Source organism: Ctenocephalides felis, unplaced genomic scaffold (assembly GCF_003426905.1).
Source record: "Ctenocephalides felis isolate EL2017-DRISC unplaced genomic scaffold, ASM342690v1 CF-g0.4_SCAFFOLD_00845, whole genome shotgun sequence".
NCBI classification, from domain to species: domain Eukaryota; kingdom Metazoa; phylum Arthropoda; class Insecta; order Siphonaptera; family Pulicidae; genus Ctenocephalides; species Ctenocephalides felis.
Genome location: NW_020536999.1, coordinates 12476154 through 12491632, shown reverse-complemented (window position 1 = coordinate 12491632; position 15479 = coordinate 12476154).

Sequence of the window (15479 nt, the reverse complement as noted above, 5' to 3'; positions counted from 1 at the left end):
AAAAATCGATGTTATCTTTTTGACTATTTTCAAAGTTTAGCTAATTGTCAAGAATATGTGCACAAAAGGATTTTTCAAAATTTAAATTATTTTCAAAAATATAGCTATTAGACCGCAATAATCCTAACCTGATCAAAAATTTAAACCCGTCTTTCCCGAAACTGTCTTTTTCGATACGATACCCACGATTTCTAAACTTCTACCGGACCAATTTAATTGAAATTTAAGTCTTCTTTAGAGATTTCTCTTCAGTATGAACTAAGCCCATCCCCAAATTCCTTTTTATACTATTTTCAAAAAAAACGAGAATATAGAAAAAAGTTGTAATGAAAATATGTTTTTTTAGAGAGCCGCTATTTTGTGAATAAATATTATTTTAACTTATTCGTAGCTCATACGATAGTGACATCATTCGAAATTATAATATATTTTTTCTTCTTCGGTTAATTTTTATGAGTATATTTGTTACTTTTTGAGCTTATTTTATTTTAAGTATCATTTTAATAATTATGTTGAACTAGGTAACTAATAACTAGAGAAAATTGATTTCAAATTGAATTTCTATAGTTTTTAGTGGTAGGTCCGACTAAGGGTATATGCGGTACGACTAAGGCGTCTAGGCGCCACGTTTGCTACTTTTTGAGCATATTATTTTATTTCAGCAATCATTTTAATAATTAAATTCGGCTTGGTAACTGATAACTAAAGAAAAGTTGATCTCAGGCTGAACTCTCAATAATCCTCAACTAAGGGTGTATGTGGTACTACTAAGGCAACTATGTGACTTAAACTACAACCTAAAGAAAAAAAAAATCTCAAACAGAATTCTATATTGTTTTTTGGTAGAAGTTTCAACTGAAGCTACTAGATGGTACGACTAAGGCGACTAATCGTGCGGAAAGCACACTTTTGAAACACGTAAAAATACTTATTATTTTAACAAAAATTAAAATTTTAGTAGTTTATAAAAGAGATTTTTTAAATTTATTTGCATTTAATATCAAAAAATGATTTATTTCGGGGGTACGACTTAAGCAACTTTATGAAGAAATTTTGCCGAAGGCACTGTAGGAAGTGAATTTTGAGCCAAAATTTTTAGTAAAGTGTTTTCCCCAGACATTTATAATAAAAATATTTTTTTTTATTTAAACTTATGTTATTGCTCAATATTGTCACCAGATATTAAATAATGGGTTTACGAGTATCACAAACTCACAAATATGATTTTTTCTAACGATACTTTTTTAAAGTAGAGGGCAAAATATGTGTAACCAGGCAATGCGTTAAATTGGACGGCATAGGTGTCAGGAAATAAACGACCACATTGTCAACTTTTTGTCAAAAGTATTTATTTTCGTTGTTAGTTTCAGTTTTGTGCACTGTTGTTAGTTTACGATACCTAAATATAAATTTTAAGTATACGTTATTTATTTTAAAGTGTGTTGTTATTTTTAAGTAAAATTCAACAGCTTTTTATATAACCTCTATAACAGCTTACACATGGGTGGGGTAAAAAGAACAAACTGAACCTTTACCTTGGCAAAAATGTAAAAAATAAAAAATACCAAATAAAAAATACCAAATAAAAAATACCAAATAAAAAATACAAATAAAAAGTAAATTAAATTAAAAGTGATAAATTAAATAAGTAGTTAATATAACTCTGCTGATGAATATTTCTGACAAAATACCAGATCAAGGTTATATACAGTGTTATCTGTGTATACAATGTACCCATGAAATTTATATTTTGCATTAGTTGAATAATATAGCTATTACTTTTGTAATATCCTTTTAAATTAAAATAAGACATTGGACCTGTTTGCTCCCAATGGGGTAAAAAGGAACAGGTTACAGATTTTGGAAAAAAACTGCAAAGTAAACATGCAAAGTACATTTCTGTGATGATGAATTAGCTGGGATTTTTACTGCACATAGTCAGATAGTTGTTAGTTTGATATGTGTTATTTGTTGTGATATAATTGAATTGGGTTCTTAACATAATTGCTCAAAGTCAAATGAACCTTTTCCAACGTACCACCTTAAGTTAACCCTTCCAACAATTTTGAGAGTCACTCCGAAAAGCTTAGTTCAATTATTAATATATAAAATTCATTACCTCTAAATTTCATGTTTAATGCTAAACAGATTTTTATCCTGCCACATATAAATAAAATTAGGTACTTAACCAGCCTGACTATTTAATTGACTGCATTTGCATTTTGCACCGTGACAATGTGGGTTGAAAAGTGCAACAGTTTTAATCAGCTGAATTTTACAGGCAAATATGTTTTATTCGCAAAGTGTGTGCAGCTAATTAATTTAAAGCTGCGAATGAAATTATAAACACAATACGGCACGGGAAAATTATTCAGCTACATTCTGATGGAAATTTGTTAGGGAAATTTGTTGACAAAGCGTCATTGATGTTTGTATTTCACAATGGAAATATTTACATTTACTATTTTTTATTAGTCTCTGTTGCAATCTGATTGGTATAAACGGCTTTTGTGTCACCAGTTTGATTAAATGCAAATTCAATTCAATTGAAATGTATTTGTTGATAATGTGATTCGGCTGACAAATTATATTTATAAGAATGGGGATGAATATTTGGGGATTATGGTATTTAACAACGTTAAATCCGGGGTTTATTTGGAATATTTTAATTTTATAAAACTCAGAGCGATCAATCAGTTGCAGAATAAACAAGGATTAGTGGTTAATTTTTTACACAAAAAAAACATTAGAATTGATTAACTTCCCATAGGGTAAGTTATATTAATCGCAAAAAACTCAAAAATGAAAATTTCTATACATTTTTACGTTTCAGAGGTTTCTGACCATTTTGGCATACCTTGAAAAATAGATACATGTGTGTGTGTATGTGCGGATACAATTTTTCGTCGACGATTTTGGTGCCAAAAATGATAACCATTTTTTTTCAATATTGTAAAATTCTTTTCAAGGTTTTAAAGAAATTTTGAATATTCTTTAAAAAAATAAATTTTTGATACGGGAAGTTCCAGCAATTTGCCTTAGAGTACAATGCCATATACCATTAGTTAAAAAATTTATTTCGGTTGATCCGTGCGCCCGAAATCGTGGACGAGAAATTGTATCCACACAAATATATGGTAGACGTCGCCGACACGCACACATACATACATCAATTTTTTCTAAGGTATGCCAAAATATTCAGAAACCTTTGAAACATAAAGATATGTAAATATTTTTATTTTCGATTTTTCACCCTACAGGAATCTAATAAATTCAAAATTTTGACTATATAATGTTTTGCATGAAAACTTCAGTAATTTTTAATGAAGTACCAATTTTTAAGGATAAAAATAAAAATTTTATTTGTAAACTCAAGATGTAATTAACAAAATTCTACATGTTTTCATAAAAGTTGCATCCAATGAAGCTGTATCTATTTATCATTATCGATTATCGCTTTCTCATGAATAAATAACTAAATAAAAGGAACAAAACTGCCTAGATATTTAGGAATTTTCAATTTCACCTCTTTAAATAATACCCTATTTATTCAAAGTGTATCAAAAGCTTTCTCCCATGTCAAATTGATCGACCGAGGATTTATTTTTCTATTGAATTCCGGAATATTTTTCGGGATCCTTTTGTTAGTATTTGAGAAGGCGAATGTTTCTTCCTAAATCCCTGTTTTGAATTAGGCTGAAGAGATATAATGCTCATCAATCAATTTATTTGATCAAGTGAATTAATTTGTGATTAAGTATACTTCGATATTTAGTTAACGGAGGAGGTAAAAAAAAATATTCAACATAATTATAAGAAAAATATATATTTAATTAATCTAGTACAAGAGTCTTTCATTTCTTTGCAAAAGATCATCTTAAAAGATTATTTCAATTCCTGTCAGAGTTTTTGTCTTTTAACAAGGCTTTTAAACTTGCAAGATGTTTCCAAACTAAATAAAGTATGATTAATGACTTTTTGTTGAAAAAATATTACGCGAAATAAATTAAATAAGGATTTTAATCAGATAAATTATGAATCAGAAGATGACCATTAAAATGTATATATTTAGAATGGTTATTAGAGTTTCTTAACTAGTGTATTCAAAATACAAATAGAATTGTATCAAAGACCTAGTTATTCATAAAAATATAGAAAAATTACCCAAATTCTTGAATGCAAGATAATATGTAAAGGCGAGTTCAACTGGAATTTATTTAAAATTTTCATATAAAACTGTATTAAACTGTTTTAAGAAAAAGTATTAAATTTAAGGTAGTTTCAGCTAAGCTAACTAGGAAAGAGTGTCCTGGGTAAAGTTTTCGAATTATTCCGAAAAATATAGAAAAATGGCCCAAATCCTTGAATGCAAGATATGTAAAAGCGAGTTCACTTTGGATTTATTTAAAATTTCCATATAAAACTATATTATTTCACAGGAAAACGTACTTAATTCAAAATTATTTTATCTGAGCTAACTAGAAAATAGTGTTCTGGGCAAAGTTTTCGAGTTATTCAAAAACATGTAGAAAATGTCCAAAAACCTTGAATGTCAAGCTTAGGACAATAGATAAGGGCGAGTTCACATGTGATTTACTCAAAAATTTCTCATAACATTATATTGAACATTTTATAATGAATATACTAAATTTACTCTTATTTCTTCTAACAAGTAACAAGCTAAACAAACAATAGTGCCTTGGACACAGTTTCCAATTATTCAGAAAAATATTGAAACTTGTTCCGGATCCATTTATTTGAAATAAGCGAAAATATCTTAGGGCGTGTTTAAATTATTCAAAACATTTGAATTAAAGTGTATACGACAATTTACACAAAATTTTGGTAAATTTTATCTAATTTCCGCTAAACTAAACAAAAAAGTGTGTCTTAAACACAATTTACGAGTTATTTAAAAAGATGTTGAAAAGTGTCTGAAATCATAAATGACAAAGTTAGGGCACTAGATAAGTAAATAAAATATTTAATTATTAAGTATATATTTCTACGAAACATTCATTGCAATAGTATTACTTTCGATTATCGTTTATCCCATCAAATATCTCCAAGGACATCATCTTAAGAAATCGACTCCTCTCCGAACGCTATTTTAGGATCGGAGTCGAATCGTTAAATTGATTTTAATGAAACATAAATTTAATGGCAGAAGGTAAATGATTCAAATAATTCAGAGAGAATGTTCGGCATGGTGTCTTTTAAAGGGACGAGGTGATTATTCTAATTGACCGAGAAGGCAAAGGCGAAGGCGAAAAGGTCCTTTGAAGTCCTTCGAGGAGTGGGCGAGGAGTAAATGAAAAATTGGATAATGGATTTAGTGAAAAAAATGATCTATGTAATAAAATTTGATATTAACTGATGTTGATAAAAAATATTTGAAAGTTCTTTTAATCGGTATATTTTATTAGCTTCCGAATGAGAAGTTTATGTTTTCATCGAATGTGAGGATTAGGGTTTATACAAAAATCGACATTTCATAAAACCAGTTTTCGAATTTTAATTTTACTAAAAAACCAGTTTTAACCGGTTTTCGAATTTTATATAAAAAATAAATTTTTGCTCGAATATTCTGTAATTTATCCGCACATTTAGTGTGATTTAGAGCAGTATTTGACTGAATTTATTTATTGTTCAATTTTTTAGATAGTAGAAAAAAATATTTTAATTTAAATTAGTAGAACTACAAAATAATAGTTTATCTTGATTAAATAACTTTGAAAATAATTATTCGTTATCCATGCATCATTTTCATATATAAGAATGAAAATATTTTTATGATAGTGAAAGGAAATGTTTCGAATAAATAAAAATAATACATTTTTAAATAAAAAAAATCATTAAATTAAAATAAAATAAAAAATATTAGATACATGTTGACACATACTTGTTAAAATCAATTATAGTTTTAAAAACAATTAAGCTAAACTCGGGCATTGTCTGTTCCGAGCAATTTTAATTAATTAATTTTGAACATTCTAATTGTTTTTTATTTAATAAAATATGATTTCAAAAAACTGAGAACGCCTGTCAAATTGCTACTTAGACGTGTCTCTCATACTTGCGACCAAATTATGCTTAATTGTTTTTAAAGCCTGATATAATATTTCTAAGTTTTTTGTTATTTAATTTGTGGCTTCTAGGGTTTAAAAATCTTTTTTTTTAAGTTTGAGTAGAGCAAGTTACTGCCTCAAAAAGAAGTCACACTGATTTAAATTAATATATACACTGGTATAAAAATCTAAATTAATATATACAAAACCTTTCTGGAAACCATTGCATACTGATAAGATATGAAATGCTATTGAACCGATATGATTTCAACTATTTTGATAAGAATCAAAACGCTTTCATTTATATTTTATATTTGGTTATATTTGTCATTTTCCTCATATATAGTAAAAATCGACTTTTTCGCTAAAAAACCGGTTTTCGAATTCCATAATTTTCGCCAAAAACCGGTTTTTAAACCGACAAACCCTAGTGAGAATACTATTTTTATCCAGCAAAATGTAATTATTAACCTAATCAAACAATTGTACACATGGACCCAACTAGATTTAGGTAACTAAAATGACACCTAAAAAAAAATTCCATCCCCCGAGTCACGAAATACTTTTGAAGAGCATCATTTTTCAAATGTGAGTTTCGTGTATATGTTATTATATATACTCTGGGCGTGAAATAGAACGAGCTCATCACCTCGGCAGCAAATTGCCCGGGGCAATTTATTTTTTTCTCGAAAGGGGTTAACACCTTTTTGTACGTTTTCCACGAAAACACTTCGAATATATCACCGAGTGTAGTAAATAGCACGTATCAATCGTAGTTTATGATGATATACGAATATAATGTACCTAAACCTACTCCACTTCCCTCCGAGAAAAAGATGTCGTGAATTATCGTTTCTTATGGGGACGATAGGTTTCAATTTGGGCAGAATTTATGGCCAATAGGTCAAGTTTGGGTCATGAGAAATAAGGATTTTGATAATTGTAGAAGGATATGATGCTACTTGGTTGATCCATGTGCAACATATATGATTTTATACACTCATTAAATTTTAGCATCACAAACATCTTTTGTGAGCCATAAATTCGATATTACTATACTTGCATTATAGACATCTTTGTATTCAAGACTTCTAAATAATATTAATTAAAGTTGTCGTTTAAGTATCTAGATTGCTAGTTTCTCTTCCATAAACCGCTTTATTTCTACAATAATTGTTGAATGTAAATTGTCTTCCTTAGTATGGAGCAATTTTGAATTTATGTTCCATGAAGGAACTCAAACTACATTGCAGAATTAATAATCTACACTTTATACAAAATGTTTGAAGTTTCTAGAATATAATACAATATATAAGTGTGTGTATATATATATATATATATATATATATATATATATATATATATATGTATATATGTATATTTATTTTCTTATATATAAAAATGGAGCTCTCGATAAAATGATCCGCTAAAACTCGAAAACGGCTAAACCGATTTGGCCAGTCTTAGTCTTCAAAAATTCGTGCTAATCAGTAGATTGTCGGAAAGGTGAGATATTATTTCAAAATCGCGTAGAAACTTTCCATTTTCATTCAGAAAATATTTATAGAACGTAATTTAAATAAAACAATGAACGGTGGCTAATACGTCAAATGTCAAACGTTTTTGACAGATGATGTTCAATTACGTTTAATAGGATGTTTTACGTGAATATTATTTAATTATGATTAAATTGTAGTAAGTAGATTTATTCGTAGTAATATTTATACACAAAAACGTCATTAAACGGATTGCAAGTGTTACTAGAAACTCAAAATATAAACTTTTTTGAAATGTTAATATGAAAATGCACTTTTTGGCGTTGTAGTACTCTTTTTTGTAAGTCATATTTTTTTCAAACGGTGCTCTGAAAGATCTCATTTGTATAATTATATACTCATTGGTATTTATAAAACATTTTCTAGGTTATATTATTTTTTATTTGTTATTTAAATTCAGAACCTAAATTTGGTATCGATCAAAGGGACATTTTGTCGAATAATATTTTCCCAGTTATAATTTCCCAGAATTTATCGAAGAATAGATAAAAATATATGAAAGCCCGGGGTTAAAAAGGTCCACCACGGATGTGTCAAAAACCAGTAAAGTTAAGCATTGTTTAACTACAATATTTGAAAGTAGAGGGAAAAAATGTATAACCAGCTATAACCTGGATTCTTATAACTTTGCTATCGGGAGATAAACGACAATCTTTAAAAATCCATAATAAAAGTATTTTCTTCCGTTGGTAGTTTTTTAGCATTAGTTAAAAGTGTAATTATTTTGTAAAATACTGTTAAAATTGAAATGAGACATTAAACCTGTTTGCCACCTGGCCATTCCAAGTTACCCCGTTTATGTGGTAAAAAAGTCTAGATAACAAATTTTAGAAACACATAAAAAAGCACATTTTTAAAATGAATCGTAACGATTGCAATTAAAGTTATATCGGTGAAAGAATACATTTACAAGAGAATCAACATATCTGTAATTCAGAACAAAAAACATTCCAAACATTTATACAAAATTAAATCCAATACCCATAATAAATATTCATATATCCCATCTATTTATTTTCTATCAAATGCAATATATTTCCACAATCTTGCTCAAAATTAATGAATTTCGGAGACAACTTGATTACGTACTAATTTGCTGATACTTTTCTCAAGATTTAGGAGAGCATACGCGAAACTCGAACAATATATAATTACATTCATCAAAGTGACGCCAAAATAGAGACCATACATTGCTTATTAAAACCGCCTATGGGTAACAGTGCTGGGAAACGGTTATCGACATTATCGAAATAGAATATTTAGATACCAAATGTAATAAGGTGAAATAATTTTTGTTTACAGACAAATCAGAAATATGTGAATACATATAATAGGATCGTGAATTTAAACTTTGCTCTGGACAACCTGATATCATGCAGTCTATATTTGCATTTGAAAATATAGTTAAAAAATATGTTTACAATTGAAAATATGAAATCTCTCAAATTATTATTCCCAGAATCAAATTTGACTTTAACTCAACTCTTCGAGCTGGTCTAAAGCAGTACTACCCATTATTATTTATCGTAAGGTACAGCTGGGATTAAAAACTACAAATAATTTGCCGCAATCATCTCACTAACAAGTGAAATATGATTTTTTTTTTAAAGTAGAGGGCAAAAGATGTATAACCATCCGTTGATTCAATTCGGAAAGATTCCTATTTTCAAAAAAAATCAGATAAGTTTACTAAATGATGTTTCAATTAACGCTCAAGATTTTCATTTAATTTAATCGCCCGTCATCAGTTCCAAAATTAGTTGCCTAAGTCGTACCCTTAGCACTATTCATCTGAAGGGGTACGACTTAGGCAACTAATTTTGGAACTAATGCTTAAATTAATTATTTATCAATATTTATTTGAGGGGGTACGACTTAGGCACCTAATTTTGAAAATAATCACTAAATTATGATATAAGATATTACAGTTATTATCAATTTTTCAATGAAAGTATATTTTAAAGTAATCAAAGTTTTTTCTTGATAGTTTTTTTTGTTCTGAGCACGGTTGTTTAGTTTACGATACTTGGATATAATTTTTTACGTATACGCTTTTTAATATGTTTTGTATTGTTATTAACTTTCTGAAGTAGAAGTTTATATTTTCATCTAAAAAGCCGATTTGCTAATTTCATATTTTCTCGAAATGTCGAGTCATTCTGAATCCTATAAGACCAAATTTGACGTAAATCGATTTTTGACTTTTAGTCGACGTTTTCTCCAAAACAGCTGGACCGATTTCAAAAATTTAGAAGTCTTTTGATGCAACTCGATGAGGACTAGCGTTTATTAGTTTTTTTGCAAAGATCGGCCGAGCTGTTTCTTTACAATTTTCGGAAAAATGCAATAAATTTTGTCCACGTTTCAGCCATAAATTCTGAACTGATTTTGATCATTCAAAAACTGTCCGAGAGGCATTCGTTGGCAATCGCATTGATTAGTTTTTGTCACGATCGGCCGGGTCGTTTCTTCGTGTTCATTTGATTTTTTTTGAAACGTTTAGAGAATTTCATGCTACTTGCCTTGGAAAAATGCTACTTACAACTAGGTTCAACGCTAATATTTTAAAGCAAAAGACAGAGTTTAACGTTCACTATCACTATCAAAGTATTTGTCTTTGTTGTTAGTATTTTAGTTTTGAGCACTGCTATTTAGTTCGCGATAATTAAATATAATTTTTATGTATTTGTGATTTAATTGCTTTTTTACATATATAACTTCCAGAATACCTTACATGTGGTTGCGGTAAAAAGCCCATCTACACCTTCAGACTTGCAAAATGTAAACAATAAGAAAATAGTTACAGTTAAAAATGCGATTTTTCAAGTGATAATTTAAATTGACAGTTATTCCAACTATGGTGATGAATTCTGCAACTTTTTCTAAGGCTTTGTAGTTGTGTTGTAACTGAAATTTGGCAAATTTGAGTGCATGTATCGACATTACAACATGTATCGTCTCTCATCCCCAAAAATGACGCTCGTCACTTCTCTATTATATACTGTCAGGATTAATTTAAGCCCGATGCCAACGTGTATATATTCCCATTAACGTCAGAGTGCAGGGCATAAATTTACTAAGTCGAGTAAAGTCGAGCTCGCAGAGAGAGAATATATTTCAATATCAACAAGTTATTATTATAATAAGCAAAATTTAGTCAACTGCGATTTCACAACCAGGCAACTTCAGCGAACCATCAACCAGTCACTTCATATATCGAGGTTATGAGAAATAGTTGGCAAAACCGAGTGCAGGTGCTTTGAGTACTTTGACACACAAAATAGAAGGTATTTAGATGATGTGTAGGTTCATTGTGAAGATATTTTTGGAGAATTGTAGTTTGCAGAGTTTTTGCAACACTGTTTGGTCGAAATGTAAACTAGAAATATGGGAAGGTGGACCAAGATTGCAAGAAAATTAGCAAAATTACTCGGAGTTGTAAACGTGACTAGTTGTTAGAAACATTTTGCCTCAATACAATACTTGAATCTATTGTCTTACGAAGTTTTAACAAAATCATCGAAAAAATTTCAACTTTTAATTACAAAAAAAATGGCCGACCGATCAAATTAGTCAGCGCATTAAATTAGTCATTATCAAAAATTAGTCAGCGCAATTTCTAACCAATATCGGAAATAATATTTCTAACCAATAAAGGAAATTTTATAAATTACTCAATACATTTTTTGAAGAGCAAGTTTTCTACTCTATTAATGAGTATTTGAGTTATTCCTTTTAGTAAATTGTTTTGTGTATTTTTTAAAAAAATTTTTCATATAAAAGGCGAAACTTAGAATAAGGTTATGAGTGAACATTTGTTTTTTAAATTATATTTCATTTAATAGAGTTTGTATTAATATCTATTAATTTAAGTTATGTAGCATTAATATCTATAATTGTATAATTGTTTCGTATAAATATAAATATAAATATGACAAAAAATTATAAATATAAATATCTTTCGAATAGTTTTTAAATCTATAAAACCGATTTAAGATTGTGGTTTAAAATGTGGACAATCTAGTTGAAAGTGGCATTTTGCCTTAAGACAAGTTGCATGAACTTCCCAAAATGTTCAATAATTGTCTTAATCAATCGAATTTGAGATTTAGATATTTACATAAAATTTTTAACTGCACGATTACGAATATCATGTATGTAGTCCTTGATATTATTTAATGATTTAAATTAATGGTAACATTTTTTACACAACTACATAAGTTTTGTAGACTTTTCCGCTGATGACAAAAAATGGCTTCTCAATTTAAAAATCTTTCGAAAGGTTTTTGAATTTTTAAAAGCAGTTTAGAATTGCGGGCTGAAACATAGACAAAAATTATTTCACTTTTCTGCTATTTACAAAGCAATGGCTTGGCTGAACGTAGTTAGCAGCCATTTATGAGAAAACGTCGACAAAAATCTGTTCACACACACGCATATACACATATACTTTTTCCAAATTTGGTCTCATTCGATTCTGAATAGCTTGAAACGTCGAGAAAACATAAAATTAGCAAATCGGATTTTTGTATGAAAACTTAAACTTCGCTTTCAGGAAGTTATAAAATATACTCATATTTATATTCGTTTCGAGGTAAATCTACATCGTCTTTCTGTGTGATGATCTCTCTAAGACGTTGGTTGTCTAGTATCCGCTTTATAAAGTAATTCTTCAAATTAATTTGCAAACATCCTCTCTCTAATGCGGAATAATGAAGGATAAAACGCAGTCTAACCCGCCAACGAAATTCTATCGTCTTTGCCAACTAATGCAATTTGTTTCCGTCTCTGGGGTCTCTGTTTTGAATATTTCTTCAACAATATGCAGCTTTAGCTGGAAAATACTCATCAAAATTTAGATAAAGCTCAACACCGACGGCTATAATAAAAAATAGGATTAAAGAACATGTTAGTGAAAGTAGTTTTCACAAAAAAGTACTAATATTTTGGAATCCTTGTTGTCAATTTTTTAGAACATTGCATGTTAATATTATTAGGGATTTTTTTTAAATATTTGATGCAACTCGTTAACAAAATATTTGCCTACGGTTTGGTTAAAAATTCTGTTCTAATTTCGAACTTTTTATATAAAATGCAACTGAAATGCGTTACGCCACAAATACTGATTTGCCATTGGTGGTTATTCGAAACAAGTTCATGTGATTGGTCGAGAAAGTCTTGTCACGTGTATCTAGATATCTATACTTGCTATCTGTCAACACAACAAAAGTCAGATGTCAACCTAAATTACGTTAGAGGTTATGTCGTCGAAATTTAGAGTTAATGAAAAACAAAAACGCAATATATCGCTTCAGTAAAGAAATATAGTACAAAAACAAATCAAACACCTAATAAACTAGCTGTAAGTGGAATTCTGTCTTAAGGCAATTAGGGCATCGTGCCTTAAGGCAAATTGCTGGAACTTCCCGTACCAAAAATTATTATTTTTTGTAAAAACGATTAACATTTTTGAAAAAAATTTACTTCGAAAAAATAAGATTTTTGAGAAACTATAAATTGGACAAAAAATTACTTTTTTTTGAAAAAATTTTTTTTAAAAATTTTTTTAAAAAAAATTTTTTTTTTGAAAAAAAAAATGTTTTTCTTCATTTTGACATATTTTGGAAAATCTGAACTTGTTTTTCAAAGCAATCGTACTGCTTTAACTGCATAGATACAAATATAAAGCGCGTAAGCGCGGCGTCGTCGCTGTCTAGCGGGTAAACATTGATACGGAACCCATAGAAAAATAAACAAATTTATACTTATTGTTAAAATCTCTATAAATATATCTGAAAATTCGATGTGCATATGTCTAATGATCATTTTTGACCGCCAAATGGCATTTTTTTTACTTTTTTCCTTAGATCTCCGAAACCGCTAGACCTGCCTTTATGAAAATTTGATCAATTCTTTATCTTGTCAATACAAGTAAAATGTTTTTTGAATTATTAAATCGGACGCTCCGTTCTCTTAGAAACTGAGTTACCGTTTTCGGCACTTTTTGCCCCGTATCTCCGGAACGGCTAGACCTGCCTTCGCCAAAAACTAATCAGCACGTCTCCTTATCAATACGAATCGAATGTTTTTTGAATTATTCAAATCGGTTGATCCGTGTTCCCGAAATCGTCGACGAAAATTTGTATCCGCACATACATACACACACGTACATACATACACACACACATACACACACACATACACACACACATACACACACATACACACACACACACACACACCACATACATCCATTTTTTCTAAGGTATGCCAAAATGTTCAGAAACCTCTGAAACGTAAAGATATATAAAAATTTTCATTTTCGATTTTTTTGCGATTACTATAACTTACCCTACGGGAAGTTAAAAATAGTGCTGTTCAAGAAACTTAAGTTTGTATTTTATTATTCATTGTTGTTATATTCACATATTTTTATGGCAAGACATATTTCATCTTAAATTCTAATATCACTGTAGAAGATTATATACGTCAGCAATTCTATAAAAAATCAGTTATTGATACAGGAAGATTAATATAACAACTAATTTCATAATTTAGTTAATTTAGCAAAATAATTCAAATCGGATGCTTAGTTCTCTCAAAAACTTAATATTTTTGCGTACTTAGCTCCATATCTGCGAAACAATTACACCTGCCTTTGCAAAATCTAATAACCATGTCTCCCCATCCTTACTTATTAACTTTTTTTTGTGTCATTCAAATTGGATGCTCCGTTCTCTCAAAAACTTAATTTCTGTTTTCTGCACTCTTTTTCCGTATTTCTGAAATGACTGGAGCTGCCTTTGCCAAAAACTAATCAGGGCATCTCTCTGTCAATAAGAATCGAATATTTTTTTAATCATTCAAATCGGTTGATCCGTACGCCCGAAAAGGTAGACGAAAAATTGTATCCATATATACACACACACATCCATTTTTTTAAGGTATGCCGAAATGTTCGTGGCATGCACTTACAAATCTCAAGTTAAGAGGCACAATTAGTGTAACCGCCTAAAAAGGTGATATTTGGAAATTTATATTAAAAAAACTACTTTATCAATCATTTCAAAATTTTAGGAATATATTTATACATGTTTTATGAATATATAGTAAAATTTTTGAAGAAAAAAATTAAATATTTTTTAAGTTATCGTCGATCTCCAACGGCGCGACAAAAAAAAAGACCCTTCACTGCTGCAGTGATTCCGGCCTTCTACGTGGATGAAATTAAAAAAACAATTTTTTCGTTAAACTAGATATATTGTCTATTAAATGAACTACGATAAAAAATTGACAAAATGACGGCGTTTTTTAAAAAAAAGTCTAATTTTACCCAAAATTTTGGTCGTTTTTGGACTGCCAAAAGTCGATTTTTGATCCGATAAAAAAATCGATTGTTCATTTTACGGAGAACTCTATATAGAATATGTAAAAGAAAATTGATAGTGATCGGATCATTTGGTTTTGAGTAATTGCTGCAGCAAATTCGGAAAATGCCCTTTCGAGAAAAACGCATTTAAAGATTAAAATGATCGTTAAACTATATAATCTATTTAAAATTTAAGTATGTTATTTTTAAAGGTATAACCTATCGAAATATGGAAAAATTGAAAATTCGATTTTTTGAAAATTTCACATTAGTTGTGTCCCTTAATATAGTATATGAATGTATAAAAAACACATAATATGCAGTTTTTATATGTTGCATTATCCTTAGTTACCAATTATGAAAACTAATTTGTACTTCAATATCTTTTCTAGTAAACTGTTGTTTGTAAATTTCAACGACTAGTTCCTCTAACTATTACCCCTTGGCATCGGTCGTGTTCCAAGTTCCACATCCGAACAATGATAT